The sequence below is a fragment of the Phalacrocorax aristotelis genome, chromosome 8 (assembly GCF_949628215.1).
Source record: "Phalacrocorax aristotelis chromosome 8, bGulAri2.1, whole genome shotgun sequence".
In the NCBI taxonomy this organism is placed as follows: Eukaryota; Metazoa; Chordata; class Aves; order Suliformes; family Phalacrocoracidae; genus Phalacrocorax; species Phalacrocorax aristotelis.
The window spans coordinates 8,252,800-8,278,134 of NC_134283.1; the positions used below are offsets into that span (position 1 = coordinate 8,252,800).

General features: G+C 37.9%; 1 long non-coding RNA gene across 1 annotated transcript; it reads left to right on the forward strand.

Annotated features, from left to right (window-relative positions):
• The first annotated feature begins 546 nt into the window (after positions 1–546).
• LOC142060736 (uncharacterized) lies at positions 547–24,409 on the forward strand. The gene is made up of 5 exons (XR_012661897.1): positions 547–1,220; positions 1,579–1,693; positions 6,261–6,514; positions 17,930–18,166; positions 24,319–24,409. It is a non-coding gene; the product is annotated as an uncharacterized LOC142060736 (long non-coding RNA).
• Positions 24,410–25,335: the final 926 nt, after the last annotated feature.

Consider the following 25,335-nt stretch of genomic DNA (forward strand, 5'->3'; position numbering starts at 1 on the left):
TTCATCTTAACCTTACCAACACTTAATCTTTATATCACATTTTCTACACTAAAATATTAAGGCTTGGGATTTTTCTGGCACCTCCTCATGCACATTTTAATTAGACCTATGAAGAATTCAATATAAAATCAGGTCAGCTGTGGGTCTCTGGTGTCAGCCTCGAAGGACTGGGGTTGCTACAGCCTCAGATTAACCCCATGGAAGACATTAGGGTTAAGCAGTCCTTACACCTTCCTCTTCCATTCTTATCGAAACAAGCAAGTTGCTTTTGAAAACTTGGAATAAACTTCAGGAGGAAAAAACACAACTCGAACCATCCTGAGTGTGACCTAATTTTAATGGAAGTGTCATGCTACCATGTGCTTCTCAGTTTGGCAGCAGTCAAATGCCTCTTCGCTAAGGCCTATCTCTGCACATCTCCGTGGCCTCCAGTTAAACATGCTGTCCCAAAATAGATTCCAGCAAATGCATTTTGAAAAAAAACCACCTTAGTTCTACTTGCAAACGACAATCTGGGGTGTAGCAAAACCAGAAAATACACAGTCACCTTCATTGTCCTAAGTAATGCCCATACAGACCCACAAAAATCTCACTTTTATCAGCACTGTGTTCCCTACTGTGTGCCTGTAGCAGGATGCTTACCTGTGCAATTATTCTGCATTAAATGACCAGCGCTGCTGGGAAGTAGGAGTAACATTGTTTTGGTATAAAATGACCCTAGTAATTCCTTGGATGTTGTTATAAACCAGTGAGTCCTGAAGAGGTTGGCTGTGCTTGGCTGACTGACTTTGGACATCAGTGGCAAAAGGCTGGGAATCTGAGAAAAGCTGAAGACCTCAATGTAAATACAAATTACAGTCTCTGATGATTTTTGCAGTGCAATATTTATTGTGAAAAGAGGCTCAGCCATGCAGGTTATTTCTAGGCACTCGTAGACTTCCCTTACCTAAAATCATTTAGTGCTGCTGGTAGAACAGACAGTTCTGTAGAGTGTGTGTTGGTTCAAAATTTTAACATCAGGGAAGTATCATTTTTTCTTCAGGAGGAGTGAGGTATTATGTCTTATTTTGAGTAGGAGAGTGATTCCATCTGAGGAAAGGTAACATGTAGGATCTGACAGCAGCAGGGACGACTCAGACACTATGAAGGAGAAAAAGATGCAGTAAGGCCTGCAGCTGAGGCAGGCCGATTCATCGCCATCAAGCCACATCACCTGCCAGGTATACTGATTAGATGGTTGGACCATGCATGTAACAGGGAAATTAATTACTCCATTGATTTCCAACTGCCCTCCAAAATAAAATAAGACGTATCCTCCCTATATTTTGTACTGTTTCAAAAGAACTTGTACAAATATAATCCACTGATGTAGCCTTGGTGAGACAGTGACTTCCTGCTCACTTTAGGGAGCAGATTTCTAACATCATAAGGATGGAGTGGGATGGTAAAGCTTACCTGTGATTAATATCTTTAATATTTATGTTGCTGTCACATGTGCAAATTCAATAGTCTGTATACATTTATTGTACCAACTGTACCAAATATTCTAACTGCTTTTTTTTTTCCCCAAAAAAACAGGTATTCTTGAAATACCCATGTACCCCTTTGTCCGTCACAAACGATAAGAGCATGAAAGGCCTATTCTTAACAGAAATGGTATTCTACACTTGCTCAACTTACATCCATTCAAGTGGTAAGTATCTCACAAAAGCCTGCAGTACACAAGGCTGAATGGAGCCACACATCTCTGCCATTAAGTCTCTCCTGGTAGCATGGCCCTAAGACTGTTCAGAATTTTTCCAGCAGGCCCATCCATTTGCAGCTAATACAAGTTTGATAAATGCCTTTTAGCTCATTATCATTATAAATGCCTTTAGCTTTATCATCATCATCACCCTTGACAGGCACTGAGTGGCACAGCAGAGAGAATGAATTTCCAAACCCCAGGTTCTGTGTCATCTCCATAGCACAGCTCTAGGTCTCAGTTTTCCAAATGCACTGCAAAGGACATTTTAAAACAGTACATGAAACCTTTCACTGGCTTTGCATTAAGTCAAACTTTCAAAATACTACCATATGACTTGAGTTGTCAATCCCAGCTCGAGCATTATATCAAATGGTCACAACCAGTCAAGGAAGTTTATGAAAAATAATCCTTGTTAATTTTAAATAATCCCTATGCATTTTTGTTAAATTATTCAAATAATCAATTTGGAAATCACAATAATTGTAATACTTAACCAAGAAACAGATTATATGATTCACAAAAATTAACGTCTAATGAATATGAACAACATGACTGTTCTCAGTCAACATGAACAGTCAAATTCAGAAATACATGCTGTAGAAATTTTAGATCTGAAATATCCTTAGCTGCTGTAGCTTTTCTTAAAATGATGCCGCAACAAATACACTGTGTGTATGTGCAATAACAGAATATGTAGTGCTGTTCTAGAAATTTGCCTTAATCAAATTATCTGAGAATGTCAGTGATTGTCACCAATACTGTCCCTGCTCTTGTGTCACTGAGAGCCACAAGAAACAGAAAGTTAGAGAGGCACAGGCAAAGATCAAAATCACCGCTTTGTCAGTCTTGGCTACGTGATTGTGTTTCAACCTGGAAAATAAGTTACACATCAATTAGGCCTTTTCAAGATTTGGAAAACACTCTCCACCCGTGGTGTTTTCTTTCACGCTTGGTAAGGCTGACAGTGATTTGCTCTGAGTCAGTTTTTAGGCAGAGTAAAAAAAACAGTCTTATATTTTGCTAGTGAAATTACAGGGTTTTGCAATCAATGAATGTTCAAAAACTGGAAAGGAAAAGGATGCTTTGACTTACTGAAACTTTTGACGGAATTTTATACATTATCTAGATTTATGCGTAGAAGTGGCACTTGGGTCTTCAATTTCTTTCTGAAGAACTGAGTGACATAGTGGACTCTTGCTTCTTCTAAGTCTAGATTTATTTAGTTCCTATTTATCCTACTAGGGCATTAAAATAGTATGTCATAGTAGTAGTATTTCATTCCTCAAGTTCTACAGGAAAATAAATATGTCATAAATATAATGCAAAACACAGTGACATTTAATGTGAAACTTTTCCTAAAACCTTTAATTAAATACTTTTTTTTTAATCTGAAATTTTATACCAAACTGTTTCAGTTTGTTGCTTAAATGAGTAAGAGAATTTAGAGATATATGACTAGTAGTCTGAGGCATATTGTTTAGGAGCTTGTTGGAGGGCTTTAGTTCAAGTAAAGCTTTTCTGAATTTCCTATTGCACAGAAATCTCAGAATGCAGCTAGTAAAGCTGTAGTAAAACATAAATTCAGTACTCTTGAAAATGAAAAAGACAGGATAGTTGGGCTGGTCAGAACGTAGAGCAAGAGGGTAGGAAACGTGGAGGAGCATGTGACGTTTCTTAAATTATGGTATCAAACATACCTGTCCTGGAAAATTAAATACTTCAAGTGAGAATACTTCTATGATGTTATTCAGCCCGTTGCCTGCCACCTGTTTCCTTAGCTCTCTTTCTTCTTAAAAAAAGTCTTAATAAAGCTTTTCCATTATTAATTATAGTCATGACTCGGCAAACCAAAATGTTCTGATTACTGAACTTTTTCACAGAACTTCTGGGAAATCTCAGTGTCCTCCACCAGATATTCTTCCTAATGCCCAGTACTTTGCAGATTTAGTATTAAGTGATCAAATAGCAGCCCAGAGCCATTCAAGGTAATTGAATCCCATGATTTGGGACCAGGTGTACAAAGATGTTCAAACTAATTATTTGATAATTGAAAACAATAACCAGTGTAGTTAAGTCTCTTGCTGATTTTCTAATGTTTATTAATTTAGGCACCTGTGTCTTCTGCACTACTTTCTTTCAAAATGCTTACAAGGATATGCATAGCATATAAATTTACAATGAATGTGATTACCTCAATACACACTCTAGGCGCTTAAGTGATTAGAAAATCATTATTATTTTAATTGTTATATAGATTTCATTCTTATGAGTCTGCTTATTAAATAGTTGTTTAAATTCCTAGATAGACATCAAGGTGCAGAATTTTCATTAAAAACTCACTCTAACATTTTCTACTACCTCTTTACATGGCCTGACATAGGAATAATCACAGAAAATGTTTCCTTAAAAATTAGGCAAATACAACATTCATAAACAGTTAAATAAATTAAAAACATCATCAACACCAGTACCCTTTTCAGCAGACAAATCACTGCCCTTTCACTAGTGTCATTGTACTTTATTCTATTGTTTATGCAAACTGCATTGAAGAACCGTCTGAAAGAAAGGAGGCTTATAATTATTATGAAAAATCAGCAACATCATCTATTCTAAATCAGTTTGTGTCTTCTTTTCCAAGGGCTTTGTATGGTAGAGCAGATGTTAAACCTTGCACGTTCTTTTCACCTACCCTCGCTTCACTTAGCTATCTGTATTATTTTAATTACCTTCTATACCCTCAAGGCAATTCCCATTATATTATTTTATTTTACATTATAATGTACCTGCTTAAAGAAAGAAAACTGTAAGTGGGGCACTCGGGAAAGGGTAAAATGACAGCAAGATTAGACTTCTTGGTGTCTTTTCTTTTTCCTTTTCCTTGTTTCCACTCCCTTCACTGTGACTAAATAATAACTACTGGAAGGAATAATTTTACGAGAGGGAGTTATCTGTTATTTTTATTTGGTCCCGATACTGCTAATTAACAGCAGATATGAAAGGTCCCGTAAAGGTGTTACAAATCTAACAAAATCTGGTTTTACCTTCTATTCTTTTTCTACAAACAGATTTCTTATAGTACTATGAAATGGGTTGCTTTAGCCTTAAAGTCATAGAAAAGAAGTATGAATATAGCAGAATAACAACATGATTTATCAGCATGAACAAAATAAATGGACAGTATTAACTGTATCATTCCAGCAGTCTACACAGCAGTCCTAATGCCTTAACAGAATGTGTGAAAGTAAATGAAATGGCAGCATGATTACACTGATTACAGTGGTTGCAAATACGTTAGGCTACATTCATGCTTCAGTGGGGCTGTAATTATACTTCAAAGAAATGCTGTGTGCGGGCTGCTCCGTTCTCATGGCATCCCTGCTGTTTGTTTCCTTTTATTTTTTTCTTACCATCATAGACCCCAGTCCTGCAGACACTTAGAGGTGTAACTCCCTTTGTTTCAGTGGTAGGAAAAAAACACCTTCTCTGCATACCGGTATTACTGGCTCTAAAGTCTTCTGACTCTTGTATGCTGCTACACAAGTGCCATCAAATAATAGGGTTTGGTATGATTTAATGCCATTCCTAATCTCTTACAGATTAAACCTATTGAGCTTTCTTTAAACTGGCTGGTGAAGGGTGTAGGGAGTATGCCTGCTCAGTATCAAACAGCTGTCTTCTCCACCTTGCCCCTAGGTATTAGTACTGAACAGAAGAAATCCAAACCTTTATGATTTGTCTTTGATTAGTGCTGCCTCACGCTGCAAGCAGTACTTCGGGAAGAAAGATAAATTTGTTGCTGTTGTTTCTCACTTCCCATTGGCAACGCATGGCAGCACCTAGCCTAAAGCTGACCATTATATTTCATTTAAGAAAAGGTATAGAAAAGGAAAATACATTTTGATGTGTCTGCATTTTGTCTGTACTTCAAAGGCACCTACGTTTTACAGCAGCTTTCCCCCCCGCCTCAGATAATGATGTGACACCATCAAGGCAGAATACAGAAGCAGAATGTGGTAGTGTCTGGGGGTGACTGTCAAGTCCTCTAATTTCTCTTCTGTGCCCCTTGCTTTCCTTCATGTACCTGCTGGCAATGGTAGTGATCCCCTCACTGTCTGGACTTTTTTGTGTGGTTTCTTACTGTGCCAACCTGCGATTTGCAGAACTTTCTCTGGATCCCACAGCTGAGCACATCTCTGAATGCTCCAGGTATGGACTTCAAGCAAGTTTAGCTGAGCCACAGGCTCAAAATGTACTGCAGAGCAAACAACAAAGTCTGAATCAAAACCAAAGGACCCATTCATTAAAAAAAAACCCAAAGTATTTATTTGTTTCTTCCCACACAAAATCAAATCTTAAGCTCTGGTCTCCTTGAGGCTGAAGGGCTACTAGAAAAAAACTTTAGTGCCATTGTTGTCATAGAGAAAAGGAGATTGGGAATGCTGAAACCAGAAAAGGGATGAAGAATCAAATCAACGAAAACCCAGGATATTGTTGTGACTTCGTATCTTTGCAGAGAGTCAGGAACCAGAAACAGCAGCTGAGAAACAAGCAATTTGTTTCCAAGGGAAGGTGGAGCAACCACTACACTGGAGACAATTCGGCCTCTATGATCCATACCCAGTTCCAGTAACTTCAGTGGGGCTTTACCACCTGCTGATAGGGACTTTGGCCCCTTCATGTGCATGGATGAGCTTACACAGTTTTCACAGAACTGCAGCCCAGACAGCAATAAGGACTGTCAGAATCCTCAGGCAGTGGTCAAACCAGGTGAGCCAAGAACAAATCTCCACCTTCCAGAGAGCAGAGCTAAGCATGTCTTACCTGAAAGTTGCTCTCTGCTTATCAGACTCAGTGATATATGAAGGTAATTACTTCCATGTGCACTTAATTACAGTATTGTAATTAGCAGGTTGCAAGAGCAGATGCAGAGAGTCTTCTTATAGAGCAGACTCTGATAGGCCATGAAAACATCTCAAAAAGAAAAGGGCAGAGCAATGTCACATTGTAATGCAGCTCTTTGTGCCTGGAAAAGAGGGTTAATTAGCTGATTGCTTCACTCTTCATCTCTTAAGGTGGAGGGAACGTGGTAGGAAGGAGACTAATTTATCTTCATGAATTTTTAGAACTAGCAAACAGCACCAGATCTTTGTTCAGCCCAGCCTTGTGGCTTGGGCTTGATGCTAGGGTAGGGACCAATGAAAAAGGGAACAAAAACTCCACAACGATCTTCATCCTCTCGGGGAAAAAGAGAGAGAGTAGATGCAATCTTTGAGTAGAGTTCACCATGGCAACTAGAGCAGTCCTTCCTATCATTTCTCCTCACGAGGGAGCAGTGATGATTCTGGGTTAATGCTGCATGTGGGGACTTGTAACTCACCTCTACTTCCTCAGCACCTATTAACCAGGTTCATTTTTCAAAGTATCCCTTAGTGCTTTGTGGCAGCAAATGGCAGCGAGGTTGCCCATATCAGCTCAGTTTCAGCTGTGGGTAGCCCTTCGAAGGTTCTGAGGGTCAGTCAAGTTCAGAGCTGTTTGACAGGGAAATCGTGCCACTGCCTAATGACAAGCAAGGTGAGGATTTCACAGTAGATGAGATGTGGTTTCAAGTCCTTTAGGAAAGCTGTGGTCTTGGTGGCTGTGGGAAAGAGAACACAGCAGTGCTCACGTTGCAAAGCATATCAAACTTAAATTTAATAGTTCAGGAATTGTTTCTTTTCCTTTAAATAAACAAAGAGATTTAAGCTAACCTTTTATCCTATTAGGAAACTTCACACCTCGTTGTGTTCTTTAACTTACATTATTATCCAACTTCAGTGTTGGGTCCTAGTATTCCTATTTATTGAGGCTATCTACTAAAGGGATTAAAGAGCATAGACTTTTTAATTGTGCTTGCAGAAGGCAGTACAAATTGCACATTTAATTATTGTGTACTTAAAATCTGATAATCATAGAAAATCAAATACACAGCTTGGTTGATTCAGAAAGTATTTTTAATAGGGCACTATTAAATTATAGAGTTAAACATTATTAGATATATTTATTCATGAGAGATAATTTGATATGTAACAAAATAAGCCAATACATGGTGTAACCTCTTGCAGTCTAATTTTCATGGATGAGCTCTTGCATATTTAATATCCTTTGAGGATATATTTTAACCTAGACTAATTACTGCTTTCCTCTTATTTCTGTTCAGTTTGACATCGACGTTTGGCTAAAATAATGTAATATTGTTATTACTGAGCAAATTAAGTAAATCTAGCTTATTTAATTTAGAGCCATTGTTTATACTGTAAACGGCCTGACGTAGGTTATGACAACAAGCATTGTGCACAAACAAAAAATAGCTATGGGTGAAAGAAGACTAATGCATTAAAATCATCTCCATAAAGAAACCTTATTCACATTGCGTGGTGAACACCATCAGGAATATTTTCTAATCTATGAAGGTGTTTTACAGTATCTATTTCTCGTATTATCCTGGTAAATTTATAAAGAAGAGTAAGGTAAGAAATTAATGGTGATCTAAGTTATTCTTACATTATTAAGACAATTTAGTTTAAAAGACTATCAGGATAGCTGGGGACCTTGTCAGAAACTTTCAGTAGACAGAATACCTGAGCACAGAGATTTTGTACTTTTAAGTAGGTTAATTAATTAATTGAGAACCTGTGTCACGGCTTTGATATATACATTAATTTTATGTCTGAGAAAATTTTTAATGAGATGTTTTAATTTTGTACTCAGTGACATCTTAATAAAATGCAGTGATAGGTCAGGTTATATGTTTGTACGTTTTGGTATAATGCCAGCAGTGTCAGCTGGCTTAAGCAGATCAGCTTTGCTTTGCTTGGTTCATCAGCCAAACATCTTGCTACATTTGGTTTCTTCGGTTCATCAACTTTTTAACGTACTAAAGTTTTAAGAGGTCTTTCTTGTATGAGAATAATTTACAAAATAATAAATATGAAAAATAGTTACAGAGAGAACTTTCATGTAACTTTAATTCGCATTTGATTTTACAGTTATAATAAATGCTGTAGACTGAAAGTTTTCTAGGTGAGTAGTGCAATAAAATAGTTCATCTTTGTCCTGAATCAAGCTTTATTAGTAAAAGCTGAAATTCTCAGTGCCTTTTGTGAGGCTAAGATCCTTTTTCACATGTTGCATCAGCTAAAATGAGTAGTGATTTTGACTACATGCAGATCCTTTATATTTTTCAACCATTTTAATTTCTTCAAAGTTTTTCAACAGTAAATCAACTAACCTTCAAAACAGGAAAAACATTCTTCACTGAAACGTAAAAGCTTAATTTTTAAAAAAAAGGCGTGTTTGGGATACTTAGAGAAATTTAGGGGTGGGGTCTTGAAACTTCAGGAATCATCTGAACTGACTCTTTCTAAGAGGTGGTTTCAGATTTGAAGTCCATTTTGAGATTCAAGGAGAATTTCTGACCCAGCTGGTTAGAGGGTTGAGGTTAGTAAGTCAGAGTCTGGGAAACGTCCATTGTTTGAAGCAGAAACTTCAAATGATACACAAAATGGAGGGACTAATGGTAACTAGACAACCACATGTGCAAGGATTTTACTTTGTGCCTATATATATATATGTACCTCTTGACTAACTCCATTTACACTGATGGGTACTAAATTAGTCAAGTGTGATTAAAAATCAGCCCTCTGAGCACTGTTGAACTTCAGTGATGATCTCATCATGAACCATGATTTAGGGAAAGCTAACAAAATGACTGGTATTACAGCTAGTAGTTTAAATAATTGTGCTTGATGGTAAAAAAATCATATGAAAGCAGATAGCTCCCTGCTGAAATGAAGTCAGATGAATTTTGGCAGCTCTTAAGGACATAGACTTCATCTTTGGAGGTTTCAGAGCAAAGCTCATGAAGAGTTGAACCATATACTATTATGAAGGATAAAATGTATTTTGATCATGTCATAATCCTTCTATTAAAGTTTTTCAGATTTTTTTTTAAATTTTCCATTTTTTTTTCCCAGAAGTCCTATTGCATTGCTATTACAAGTATTACATGTGTTAGATCTGATAGAAAGGTTAGTATAACCAGTTGGAATCTCAGTCAGCCTTTTATGAATGCTTGCAACAGTCAAGGTCCCATAACAGGACACAGACAATGAACATTGTACTCAGTCTTTACCAGAATGAGGCATAGAAACATTTTCTGCAAAAGCATCAGACGTTCTCTCATTCTTTCTAACATTCTATTCAGAAACATGTTTTATGGGCTCATTCAGACTGAAGCGCAGTGACGATCTGTGGATTAAGAGAAGAAACGTATTTGCCAAGGCTGCCATCAGATTTCCTCTCAAAATGTTGACATTACTCCTCCAGGAATTTTTGCTAGAGAATATGTCCTAAAGAACTAGAATACAATTAAATTCAGTTCTTGAATCAGCTCATTCTGAATTTTGCTGTTGTGCTGGGCTATGGCAAATAAGAACCTTGTAGGTGTCTCAGTCAAACAGATCTTTTTGATGACATATGCTGACAAGGCAATTCTTACAGTACAGATCGTGTGTACTGTGAAATGTTGTGCTGTACTGCCAAAGGAAGCTTTCAGATTTTTAAAGCCAGGAATACATTGACAACTTGCATTATTCCCCATGCTGTATTATTATTTCTTCTAATAAACAAAGAAATCTGATGACTTCATCATCGTGCTTCTCTCATGGAGCTTGACAGGAAAATCACCCACAATCTCGATTTTTCACCCTTGAATTTGTTGGGCTGCTGGTGTTCTCAGGTTGCTCTGATTTGGCCATAACAGTAAAAAATAGAAGATATGACATTAAACAACTGCCAGAGCTCAAGACTGACTATGTTGGGGACTGAGGCCAGTGTACTGATGGAAATGTCACTGCCACAGGTGGGAGTAACCAAATTAGCTTTATGCTGTTTTCACAGATCCAGTCATTAACATCAGCACTTGCGTAAATCTGCTTCTTGTGTTAAAGTGAAGAATCCTTCCCCATTATCTAGAATGTATTTAATAAAATATCCCATAATCTTCTGGCTGAGAAAGAGACTTATGTGACACCATCCATCTGTAGAGGTTGCCTGGCAGAAGAGGGTTCTGTGCTTTCAGTGCCTCTCATCCAGAAACACATGCTGAGTTTCATGTAAACTCAGCTAGCTGAGAGCTATGAACTGATACCAATACCAAATATTTTTCCCCTCTATCAGCTACCAAGAAAGTAAAATTGCTTCTAATCAAAAGGACGGCCCTCCCTTTGCAATTGCTTGCTCAACTATTTTTCTGACTGGTCTGTTCCATGGGCAAATGTGCACAGAGATGGAAAACTTAATCTTTCAACATGAAAGAATACCATTGCTCTGTGAAGAACTGTTTCTAGCTCACTTCTCTCATGTGGATTCACATTGCTGCTAATTTCCTAAAATTGGCTACTAGGTTAGCTTCTAATTTGTTTGATGATGCATGTCATGGTATCTGGGAACGCCCAGCAACATGCCAGAGGCGTTACAGGATTTACTAAACCAAAGACTTTTCTGCAACTGAATTAAATCACATATCAACAATACCTCAAACACAAAGTTTTAGAAACTTTGTATTGCTCTGTTTTTGTTAGCTGTATGCCCTGTTCAAAGCGCACACACTGTTTCTTCCCAAAGCAGCTAAGCTAGTAAGATACGCATTATTCAGCATGCATCTTTTGGGACCAGGTACTCGGCCATTAAAGACAGAGAGTCAAAGCATATTATACTTCATTTTGCTGACAACTTGCATGAAGCAACGTCAAAATATGGGGATACTTGGTAACCTTTTCTTATGGGTATTTGGCACCTGGTTTTATGAATTAGTATACTTAGCAAGTCATTTTTACTCCTATCTACTAAAAATAACATGAACTCTAAGAGGTTGTCAACGTATTACTTCCCAAGGGAGAATTTTGCTCTTCTCTCTCATTTATCTAGGCATGTGTAGAGGCTTTTGACCCATTTAGCATAGATAAATGACCCATGATGTGAAATTTCCCAACAGTTTAATAATGCATTTAACTCAAAGTGACACTTGCTTGCAGCTGCCTTAAAGCAGTTTCCAGGCTATATATGTCTCTTTGAAATGATGTATGACAAGTAGGAAAGCTTCCTTGATAGAACCCCAAATCCCATGGGTGAGTAACAAGAAAATCCTTTTTAGATTGCCAGCAGCAAATTTATACTTCACAAGTCTTTATTTAATTTTATCTGTTTTTCAATATAATTTACAGTTATGACCATTAGTCTAAAGCTCACAGTAACTTCTATACAAATTATTTTTCCCTCACAGTAATGCATTGTAAAGGCTTTTATTGATCCCATTTTTTTCCACAAAATACCAGAAGTAAACCCCTTGTCTTATCACTGAAAATGTTTCTGTAATCCTTCTACTAACTTGGCTCTATTGAAATTCTATTACTTCTGAAACCCAGGTAGTGAAACAGAGAACTACATTCAGCATATGTTTAAAATCAGGAAACTTTCTTAAGAAAACTCCCATACATATTTGAAGACGTAACTCTGAATGATAGCTCTTAATTTTTGCTTGCATAGTTTTAAAGCAGTTTTTGTTGAGTGTGCGGAAAGATTTTTATTAAATCTGCTTCTGGTGTAGTGAGCAATTTCCCATGATACATGTCATATTATTAGCAAGAAACATTTAAGAAAGCAAGAAATAAACATTAGATTTGAGGAGGCAAACACTCCTAAGTAGTCAATCAAATTTGTTATTTAATAACATTTATTTCTAATATTAAAATAGAAGTCAAATAACCAAAACAGGATCCTGTAGTGTCCTGAATCACTTAGCATAGTAAATGGTGCAGGGTCCCCAAAGTTTACAAACAGAAAACCCAGTTTCTGTCAAATAATAATAAAAAACCCAAAACAAAACCAGGAAAATAAACCAGAAGCAGCATCTTGTCCACAAGAAAAGGTTAATGTGGGCAGAGGGAAAAGAGAAAAAAAACAAACAAGACAGCCACAAGCCAGATGATTAGAACAGAAACAGAGAGTTCACAGGATGTTTGTTACCTAGGACTCTGATCATTTTTTCAGCTCTGTTGCTTTCTTTCCCCTCCAACTTTCATCTGTCTTATATTTCTCTGCCACCGTGACATTCCCCTTGCTTAGTTTCCCTCGCAGGACCCCTGGACTCATCAAAGTCCCAGCTGTTTAGTGACACTTTTTGTGGTGTGTTTGTACAACATGTGTGAGAATTTGGCCCTGGCCCACAATTTGTAATACAGGTATAAAATAATGGGATTCGGAAGTTTACTCCAGCTGCCCTAACTAAGCCTGGAAAACGACAGGAACAATATCCCAGAGAAGAGCTAGCTCCTGTGTGCAGCACAAAGGCTATTCTGCTGCTTGCTGCTTTCCTATTCATAGCAGTTTCAACCTGTCTCCTCTGCTCCATTTCAGTGTAAAGCCAAGAAAGCTAGCTTAAATCACAGAGAGTGTTTTTGATCTAGATCTAACCATGGCTTATGTTTGAGCTCTGCTAGCTACCATGCTGAGAGGCACGTGAAGCAGCCTACCTGAAGTTTATTCAGAGAGGATGGTACACTAAGGGTGTGAGCATGGCTGTTAGGCCTGTCACAATACAGGCAAAATAATTGGATACAAATTGCCTGAGCTAACCTAACCTATCTCACCAAAGTTAAGACATCTGTGCCCTTAAGTCAGGGAAAAGGGAATGGCATTCTAGATAGCAATTCCCTCACTCCAGTGCTGGCCATCTGTGCTTGAATGTGATGAACCACATTTTGGAGGGTCCTTTCTTTTGCTACTGACTACAAAAGAATCCTTCTGTAAGACCTGTAACTGTTAGCCGAAGTGACTAACACAACCTAGCAAAGCAACGAATTCCTCCTTAAAGCAAATGAACTCTAAAGGGCAAAAAGACTCTGTCCTACTGATGATGCAGCTTCTTTTATTCAGGGAACAAGGTAACGTTTAGAGGCCTTATTGCCAAAAAAATTCTTCATTTGCCAACACGAAATACGTGTTGACTGGAAGGCATAGCTTGCAGAGACTAATTCTTTCTAGCCTAGACAAGGTCAGCATCACCATTAACAGTGCTAGTTGCCAGCTCCCTGTGCTTGACTGGCCAGTGGAAGTTGACTGCATCGTGCCTCACCTTTGATACAGAGTGATTCTTCCTGGCTGGGGATGAGAACAGCTTTTACAGTGTGAGCTTGGATAAGCCTGCTAAAAGGGTGAAGCTGCCGACTACCCTGTAAAAAGATAAGCACAAGAAACAGCAGAAGTGAGGCAGGGAGCCTATATCAAAGTTAATGAAGAAGGCACAGGGTCTAAGGAAAGGAGGAAATTCTTCTAGGAGTTTGGGTTTGTATGAACTTGGAGAGATCAATTTGCTGCTGAACCATTTGAACTGAGCGACAGAGTTCATTTTGAGAAAGACACACAAACCAAAGCTTGCACAGCTAGTGCCTCAGATCAGAGTGACCTGATGAGCTGTACTCTGCGAGAGTGTAGCTCTGAGGCTGCAATACACTTAGAGCTTCAGTGGCGGGAAGCAATCTCATTTTGTAACATGTCTGCTTTTGAGAATGCTTGTTTAGAAACTTTCTTCATAGATGAATTAATTAGAAATAGCTTATTTACTAGGAAAGGAGACAGATGCCAATTCATCTTCTTTTTTGGAATATAAAGAAAATAAGTGATATTTACACTTTAGCTTCCTCATCATAACACAGATACTGGATTTTTATATATGAGTGCATTTGAAAGACATTATTACAGTATTTCTCACAAATAATATCTGGTTTTAAATATTTGTGCCTACACACTTCCCCAAAATAAATAAAATCAGCCCTCCCAAATAATTTTTTTTTTTGCAAGATGCTTCTCTAAAATGCAAGTTTATTTGATTTAAGCTTCTTTGCCAGTCATTGTTAATGAATAATTATTCAGTATTTCAAACTGAAGCAGATAGCTTCTTTTAGTGTGATTAATGCTGATGTACAACCTCATTTGCATAATTAGAAAATATAATAAAATAAATTCCAAATACGAATCTTTGTTGCTCGTGTTACCAAAGGCCTGGAAAAAGACATTATGTTTCAAAATTATTGTAAGATGCAGTTATAATAATCTGTGACTAAAACTGAAAGGTGAAATTATTTTTCATCACCATGCATTACAAGGCTTTGGCAAAATAAACGTTATATCTCTGCGACAGATAGAATTAATCTGCTAAAAGTATGTATCTGCTGAAACAGATATTCTTTCCCTATTTTTAAATATCTGGAGCTGTTTTATGTGAAAATTAACTATGATTCTTCACGGAAACAGCATTTGGCCTTTTAAGAATATATGGAGTACTTTTTACTTCTTAAAAGCTTTAACAAGCCTTGTTTCTTCTGCAAGTTTTGAGTGTTTTTTACTGCTCTAAGGAGAAGGCTCACTTTCCATTCTGCATGCCACTTATTTCTGTGGTCTAATGAAGGTACAGTAGACTCAAGAATGCAGTCCTTGGTATGGTTTACATTTAATAGTCAGTTTCCTTTTTCTGAATTTATGTGTTTCATTTCAGCTAAACTGATGTGACATCAGAGTGATTACCACTGGAAGCGGCTTCCATCATCTTGCATTGTTGGCGTTGCATTGAAAACAAGTATTACTCAAACCTCCAAATAAATTGGAGGTAACAGTTAGGTTTCATCCAGACTGTCTTAGGAGAAAAAGGCTGAGGAAGTACTGTCTGGAGAATCAGAGCATCAGGGAAATTCCATGTTCCTAAGGCTGCTTGTTTGGTTTTTACTCAGGCAGTTCCTGAAGTCAATACAGTCATTTAGCCAGTAAATAGCCAATAATTTTTCTAAGGAAATAGAAGATCCTCAAATGGGAGGGGCAACATAAGTGAGCAAATGAATTAATGAATTAATGGCCGTGGCAATAGAGAACAAAAGCAAGCACAGTTCTGAGAAGGCTTGAAAATGTGTCAATAGATAGTAAATGTAAGCAGAAGGCAGCTGATTTGTTCCTACCTTGAACAATGACTAAGAGTCTATTTACTCTTCCTCTGGTGTAAGTCAAATAATAGGGGATCTGTTGTATCTCTTTCTGTAGATGAAGTGAGGTTTTTCATCTCCAGGCTGTCAATTTGCACTTTCCGGTCACATTTAAAGATATAACATTATTTTGGTTTGCCAACATCTATAGCTCCATAGAGCCACTCTTCTGCAATAAGGAATGTTTGATTTTTCCAGGCTATTATGTCTGAATTAATTAGCTGAAATGTTTCGGTAGTTAACATATTGAAGAATTCACAGAGGCAAATTGTGTCAGTCCCTGCATGTACATATGTGACCTTGCATAGGGAGAGAGGGACTCTGCCTTTGTATTACACTGTTTGGCAGGGCTTATACACAGTTCTAATCATTGCACCTAGAGAGTAAGGGATTATTCAAGGCTAGTTTAAACTGAAGCACATGACAAACAAAGCAGGATCATACACAGGCTCGTGGATATGGTTCCATATGCTATTTAGAAGAGAAGTTATACAAGGATATATAAGATTCAGCTAACTGAATTGCAATGGGAGGGGAGAGAATGTAAGTTGAAATGTGTCTAAATCTGCCTTGCAGTTTGAATACTTTCTCTTATGAAAAGTGAAATAGCGGAGTGGATGCCCACAAGTGCTCAGGACAGTGGAATTATAATCTAGCAGAGTAAGTGCTTCCTAATACCTGTCTTTGATGAAGATAAATTATTAAGCAGGGGCTCAATGTGAATCCTGAATCTCCAGTAATTTTCCCTCCTTTGAGGTAGATGTAACCAGCACCCAATATTCTAATGAGTCTTATTTGTAACTTCTGATTAGCACTTTTATGGCTGGCTGATTGTGACAGGGTAGGTGCAAGCACTGTGAAGAGATTTGTATCAAGGTTTTCATTAAAAAGGTGAAACTTGCACACACTTTTTGGTGGTGAGACAGATAAATGCATACAGAGATGGGGTCCTACAAATGCCGTATGGCCTCAGAGCAGGTTAACAAGGGCCAATTAACCCTGTCTTGCTACAGGCATCGAGTCTAGCGAGAGTTTAGCTCAGCTGCCTGCTGAAAAGGAGGACAAAGAAAAAAAATCTCCATGGTAGCTGGGGACTGGAAACAGCTGGATGGTTACGTGAGCCTCCCATCAGATGGCTGAGCTCTGGGGAGACAGGCTAAATAACCATTAAATAGCAAATAGGCCTTGGGACTAGTCCTTTAAAAATATTTGCTGGATTACTGTACTTTTAATTATTTTGTTTGTTTGTTTTATTCTTATTTTTGAACTCTGATTGCTCAGAAGAAGTGGAACTAAAGAGTGTCTGAGGAGGAAGGCTAGGATACCCTTGTCCTGGACAGTGTGATCTGTGGTAGCTGGTCACTGGAGACTCTGATGGAGGGGACTTCAGTGGGCTTTGGCGGAACGAAAACTCAAAAGCAGATTGTGTCACATAGCTCCTTTCATGCCAATCTGCCCATAAATACAGGGAGTAGGGTAACGTTCATGGTACTATCGGTGTTCAAATTACAATGCCTTTTTTTAAAAAAGAACTGCTTAAAAAAAAACCCCAACCTCTCCAAAATGGGAATCAGAGAAAATAATGTTCTTTGAATGGCTTAAAAGCTGACTAAGCTGAGCTTTGAAATTTCAGTTTTCAGCTTTTAAATATCTAACTGTTCAGTGTGAGGCATGTCCAAGATCTTGAACTGATTTAAGCAGCAAAAAGCACTGAAGTAGGAAAACAGCATTTCTACATGGAGATATTTTAGGCAAGTCTGTTGACATAAAGCTTGCAAACTGTTCACCATTAATTATGAGATTAAAAATCATGACTAAAACCAGGCTGAAAAATAGTAGCTACCTATATACCTCATCTTTGGTGGAAAAGTGAGTGTGGTTGTGGTGAACATGTATGAATTTCTAAACCAAAATAACTTGTATATAATGATAATGCTGGGATAAGGTTGTGATGAGCCACATGCCCTTTTTTTTCCTCTTCTGAATGCTGCTAATAACTTGAATTCAGTGCTGACAAAAGGAGGGATGGAAAGAGATTATAATGTGAAAATGTGAATGAAAACAGGGAAAACAAATTTAAAAGCATTTTGAATCCATATTGGTTTATTGTCAGATCTGACCAGTCCTTCACATCACCTACAAAAGCCAGTCTGTGCTGGCAGAGCCACAACACAGCCGTTTCTGTGTTCTGGTAATGGAGTCCTAAAGACTTCGCTGGCAGACTCAGCAATTCTGTAACTGAGCTACGGGTCACACTGCGTTTCTCACTGGACTGATTTACCAGCTTCATACCTGCAGTTACTGGAGAGAAAGTGTGGTGATTACTTGCATCAAGGCCATGAGGCAGGAGGTAAGCGTTGTTTCACCTTTGGTTCGGTACTTGTTGTGTTGTGGGATTCCATTAAGCTTCCACTGGTTGTCTTCCACGAGAAGTTATCACTTCTGTTGAAGCTGAGAGCCTGCCTGTGTAAAATCCTCTTTTGTACTGTATACTTGATAAGTATTATATTTTCTTAAAAAAAAAAAAACAGAAGACATAAAAAGTCACTTATTTTATCTTGTGCTTATAAAGCTTAATCATATGAATGCCAGTGACCTGATATTTAAACTAAATTATTTTAAAGAAAAGTGTACAGCATAAGTAATTGCAAGTAGAGAAGCTCAGTTCATTGTAGTTGAGATGATATTCTAAATCTTCCAAGCTCAAAGTGATCTGCAGACCTCACTGCACTATTTACTATCATCCCAAAACTGTGAATGCGAGCACAGGTAGCTATTCCAGTGAAATCTATAAAATAATTGCCAGAATATCACCTTTTAGAGGCAGAACGTTAAACACCATTAAAGCAGGCCAGTCGCCACTTTTTTTTTTTTTTTTAAAAAGTGTATTTATTTAGCACAGGTATTTTGAGCCGGAGCAGGCCCAAAAGGTATGGAGAGCTCCTAATTGGGCATTTGCCTATAAAAACGATTAACTAAACTAAATGTGGATTGAGCCTTTGAGATTAAATTGCAAGTATGGAGATCAAATCTCCACAGGCAAGTTAAAATCTACCAATTATTTAAAGGGTTTAATTAAGTGCAGATCTTTCTGTAGGCTGATTTAAAAGGACATAACCTAACATTTGTAGCCAGTAAAATGTAAGGAATAAAAGACTACTTTCTCCATTTATTTCTACCATAAAATGTATGCTGTAAACTATGAGGAACATCTGAAGATATTTCACAAGTAGCACCATCTGTCTTCTTGGCAGACTATGCAGGCAGTGTGGGTGGCTTAGTTACTTGCTTATGAATCTACAGCGTCACTTGCTTGGTCTGCTGCATGGGGCTGCCCCTTCCTTGTTTGGCATGATTTCAACATCTCTGTTTTGGTTCCATAAAACAGTTCTCTTTTTTTATGTGGCTGCTCTGTGCACCTGTATAAGCTAGCTGGCAATTTACTTAGAGAATGCTTACCTATAAAGGTAGGTCTCTTGGGCCTCATAAAGAGAATGCTTCTTGCATGTGTATATTTTTCTGTGTAAACCTCTGGAAGTTTTGAAAGTTTATTCACTTATGCCGCTTCCTAAGTACCTCAGGATTATAACCGGCACCAGTACAGAAAAGTGTTTCTTCTCCTTTCATCCTGTGCAGAAACTTCTCCCTGAAAATATCTACATGTTTGATATTAATCTCTAATCCAGAACAGTGTTTTCATTATTAAGTTACCAAATATTTAATTGGTCCAAAAATTTAGGTAGGCTCAATGCCACTGACTGCAGTAATGACGTATATAGCAGAAAGATTGGGTCTGAGACATCATTCAGTGAGCTGAAAACAGCCTTTGAGGAAAAGAATTAAAGCAAATAAATACTGTATGTCTTAGCAAGAAATGAATGCTGTGAGAGGTGTATTCTTACTAAATAAGCTCACTTATTAGTCAAACTACACAATTCTCAGTGTGTCTTCTTGCTCTTGCATGTTGTGTATGTATAGTATTGTAGTCACCTGGTAACAAAGTTTTAAGCTATTTATCTTGGCTTTAAAAAACAGCCCAAACCAGAAAGACAGCATTATCTGTATATTGATCTACATATTGAGAATAATATAAAAGATCTGATGGCATCATTTGACAGACAAAGAACAAATAAATATTTTCAGGCTGGCTGCCTTTTTTAACTGAATACCAGAAAATAGAGAACAAGGCAGAGCAGAATTACAGTATTTCATAAAAAGAGCTACCTTTCAGCTGGCTTCCATGTTATGCATGGTACACGCTATACTCTCAAGAGTATAGCAGTTCCTCCACTGCAAGGGTTAGAGATAGTAAGGCAAAGAAAAGGCATAAATTTACTATTTCTTGAAAGGATGACCAGTAGCAATTAGTAACAAGTAAACTGACAGCAGCATGTGACCTTCAATGGTAAAAACATGTGCTAGTAAGAGCTAGTAATTACCCCAAATTCTCATCTTATCTAACAAAAGAAAACTTCTGCATTTATTAGGAAATTTCTGTTTTCTTTCTTGCTTATAATGCAAGATCACTTTCCTGACTTTTTTTGAAGGAGAGGCAGTTTTTTGGTAACTAGGTGACATTTTTCATGTGACCTAGTAAACCTTTGCATCATGTACATGTGCAAAAGTCTCAGATGTTATTGTGGTAAGGTCAGTCAATGTTACTTAATTTTTATGCCCTAATGTTTAGGGCATTTGTTTTTCTCTAAACACACATTATTAGTCTCTCAACTTGAGTCTTCTAATATGAAAGAAAAGGCTTCTGTTGGCTGCAGTGCGTTTCAAGCTGTATTGAGAGAGTGCCTTTGTGTGCACTTTAGCATGTTGGAGTTCAATTTCTGTCATGGCTGATGAGTTACCGAAGTTGAAGGTTTGTGTGTATTACTTCTAGTTTCAGGACAAAACACCCCTGAAGCTTCAGCACCTACCTGCAGAACAAAAGAGGGAAAGCAGCTACTTCTTTCCATATGTGTCAATATATTCAGCTAGATAGAAATAGCACTAAAAGTTACATGCTACTGTAGCAGAAACTTGCTTTATGGCACATACTGTCCTTCTCTGTTTTAAACTAACAAAGCAGACCAAAGAGGTTTGATTCCTTGCCCACTTATTGTTGCTGAGGGTTTTTGTATTTTTTTTTTAATAGAAGAGTAGTTGAGTTTTGTAACAACAGCTGGTTGCCTTTACAAATAAATTACTCCTAAGGTAAGAACAGAATTTGTTCTTTTCTCAGGAGTGCTTTTCAGTCCTAGCAAATACTCATCAAGAATCTTCTCAATGACAAGAATGTCGTAATGATATCTCTCTGTCAAGTACAACCAGATTCAAGTTCCCAGCTGCACCCTAAGGGAAGGCAGACTGAATAAAATCTTCCTCAGATGTCTGGGTTACCCACATTGATACAAAGATGATCATCTTGGTAGATAAATTATAATATTCTCCTAGTCATCCTAGGCAACAGCGCTATCATGTTATTGTCACTGCAGTGAGATATGTAACTCTATCGAGATATAAATGACAAATCAGATGGCAATGACATGCCCTCTGCTATTAGCTACTCTAGATATTATTGCTTTATTCAGTCAAGCAGAGTTTCTCCTCCACTGGCTAATGCCTGCCTGATCTTGGATTCAGCAGTAGTGTAACATTCAGAGTCTGCTTTCCAGATACTTCCCCCTGTGAAGGAATTGGCAGAGAATGGGCATAGAATTGGCTCCACACCACTGCTTACTAATGATCAGAATAGCTGGCCAGGCATGAAGAGGAATGTCAGCTGCAATCATTTATTTCCTTCCCTGGAGCGGGAGAGGAGCAGTGCAGGCCTGGGAGGAGTGTGGCTTGGAGACACAAAGTCTCCCTAGGCTTCTTGAGGAATGGGGCAGCTCCCCGAGCACCCCTTGCTTGGGGCTGTGCCTAAAGGCACAGCCTAGCATTATCTGAATTGCAGACACTTTGAGTTGCTACTTTATATGCAACATTGACATTCCTTTCATTGCACATACAGTGTTCATCAGGCATTTGAATCTGGATAATGAGAAGAATGCATAATCCAATTGCAGCTCTTAGTTTTATTTCCTCTCATGGCTGACACATTGCTCCAGTTATTCCCAAAGATTATCTGATTAGTATCGCAGCTCTGCTTTTCAGGGGAGGAACCTAGCAGGAATGGGCAGCTGAAAGAATGCCAGTTTGGGGTTTTTTTTTAATCCTGCCTATAACAGAAATTACTAAATACTTGTCATTTCAGAATGGGAGGAAACTGATATGCCACTTACCTCACTAACCATTTCATTTGAAATTAAAATGGTAATTAAAAAAAAGGAGGGGGCGTGTGCTAAAACAAGTTCCCGCTACCCTAAGGATTGCTTTTAATTTACTGGAAACTTAGCCTGACACCAGTGTCTGTCTTTTAAGTTTGTCTTGACAAAGTTAAGATACCAGCTTTCATTTCAAATCAACTTTATGCTTTCAGTGTAATTAAAAAAGGTGAATTATTACATCTTGATGTTGCACAGTCTCGCTACCGCTCACTGAGGATATTTGTATAGTATGGGGCTTTTTTGTGCAAAATATAAAAAACTGGCCAAGTGCTACATTTCCACCAAGGCAGGTATTATTGGCTGCTGCAAATGGCTTGCAAAACATATGGAACAAATCAGGAGTCAATTAGGGGAAGCTTACATCCCTCCTACTTAAGACTTTGTGAAAACATAAGCGGTACTTTCTCAGTTCCTTCAATCAGAGCACATACTAAGATATACCTTTAATGAAAATATAGACCATTACCCACACAGGATATATCAAGCTCAGTCAAACAAAATAGTTCCTGCAGCTGTAAAAGAGTGGGTTTGAATTTAAAACTAAATCAAAAGAATATTTATTAGAACACATTCTAGCAGAGATTAATCTTATTCTTCCTGCTGCTTTTTTTGCCAATTGGTTAACAATAATGCAAACCCTGACCCAGTCTGGATTTTTTTTTCCCCAGACTACTTTTTTTCTTTCCTGACTGTCCATTGAGTAGTCACTGTCTCTTTTTTAGTGCTTCTAAATTGCCTTGCTAGTGAAAAATCTATTCGGTGAACTGCACTTCTTGAAAGTCCCCAATTCTTCCTGAACACGGTGGAAGGCATTAGAAGAGGGAATTTGTCTTGAATACTTTAAAACCCCAGCCCTCCCCAAGGAATCCTTGAATTAGTGCTGGTTTGGGAAAATATTGAGGGCTGATGAGAAGAAGCTGGATCTGAATGATTTGTTTTTAATTATCTTTTATTTTAATTAGTTTTTACTTTACATGTGCTTTCTTGTGTCTGGAACCAAGGCCATTATAACTCATGGTTATTACAAATACCCATTATCAATATGGTGTCTTGTGCATGTATTCTATTTTCTTTAACAGATCTGTTTAAATTTATCATGCTTGTTCAGTGGTCTTGTGGATCCCTGAGCCTCTGCTGTCATACGTTTCCTCAGCAAACCCTTATCCACAATGAGATGACTTCTGGGCACTGAACAGCGTCACTTATCTTTCAACTTTTGGGAAAAGTGATAGTTCTTAAACTTGTCAACAAGCAGAAAAAGAAAGATGAATGCGAAGGGAGTTTTTAAGTGTTTGAAAATTGGAGAACACTAAAAAATAGCAGTCCACAGCTTTTCCATCTCAAGGTGGTAAAGCACTTTATTTAAAATGAAGTATGGAAACACTGGACTAAAGACTGAAGTGACTGTGGACCACCTCATTCCTTCAGTAGTTCCTTAAATCTTCCTATGAGGACTTCACTGTCCAGCACAGGGTAAAAAGATGCTGTTAGCTCACAGAGTACAGGAAAAACTGCCTAATCTATTACAACAGGAAAGTTAATGACCTTTGACAACATATGTTTATGGCTGAAATGAAGCATTCACTGCTTGGAAGTGTTTGACACCAGTTTTACACAGCTACTAACATTTATTTGAATGCTTGTATAGACAGCGAGACATTTCTTAAATTTTCAAAAATTCATCAGATTCAGGAGAAACTTCAAACCCACTTAAAATGCAGTGAACCAAATGACATTTTTAGAAGCCATGAATTAAAAATCCTGTGGAAGATGAATGAGCTCATATAGCGTAGAAATCAGCTCTTCTCTCAAGACCAAGTGGATTAGATTGATACTGTTTTCCAAACAGTAATAATTTAGCTTAATAACTAGGTATCTAGTTAGAACAGATCAATTAGCTAAGCTAGGGTTTGGGGTTTTTTTTTCTGCTGATCTTACTGCAATCAGCTGAAATGCAGAACTTGCCAGACCTAGATCTTTGTTTAGTACAAGGATCTAAGAGCTACTGGGATGGATTATGGCTGCTGTGGTTCTCTTCACCTGTTCAGCTGAGGCTTAGCCTTAACTAGAAATTTGATGGGGATTTCTGTACTTCTGAAGAAATGCTCTAAAAGCTATGATACACAGTCAAATATTTCTCTTCTGTGTCATTAAGATGATGAATTTTTAAATATTTTCTCTTCAGATACGTATTTGTGACAGGATGTCACTGCCCTGAATAGCCTGAGTTGGTAGCTAGGGCACTTTTCTAAGAGCAAGAGCTTTGAGTGACTTCTCTCAGGTAAGCAGTATGTTTGTCTTGCGGCTTGTGCAATTAAGGAAGTGTGTGGGAAGGCTCCTCCTGCTATTAGCTCTTGGGGGAGGGAGGAGGAATAGAGGGAAGGAAAGAGTTACAGGTACCTTTATTCAGGAGCAATTTCTGGGCTTTAGGTCCTAGATAGATTAAGGCAACTCCCTAAAGCCTTTAATAAACTCCTTGTGCTCAGGGTTATCCTGTAGGTTTCTCTGGGTATCTGAAGTTTGTTCTGGCTCTCTTGGATAGTACCCTAAGTTTTCTGTCATCCTGTGTCCTATGTGAGGATACTCCTGTGAACTGAGGCTTTTAAATCGGTACTCCAGTCCAAGGGTTGGGAACTAAAATGTGGATATTCCAAGGCCTGACTTTAAGGACCTTCAGTCCTCATTCAGATTTCAGCATATGTGGACACTAATTCAAGAGGCCTGATGTTGTAAAATCAGTCGGTGACTTCTAGTGTGGTATTTTTCACTGTAATATCTTCCTTTGTTTTGAAGCTTTGTGCTTAAGAGTTAGGAAGAAGGGTTGGAAGAAGAATTGTGAAGGTGACTGTTAAGCACAGAAGGTAGCTTTTCCTATGATTAAACCCTCCTCCAGTAGCTTTTATTCATCACATGTTTAAAACACATAGTGAAAAATAAAGGTGGAATAGAATGTTAACCAAAAAAAATTGAACAGTGGAATTGTATACAGCTAGGATGGAAAACAAAATAAATGAGACGGAAATAGTTCAACAAAGGGGTAAAAGCATCGGTATTCTTAAAATCTTCTAAAAATTTTGATTGAGGTATACTGGAAATGCTAACATTGCTGATTTGATTTCTGCTCTAACATAGGTATATGGGTCTACCATAAAGTGAGTGAGTAATACTATACTTGGGAATAAGTAATACATCAGGTATGATT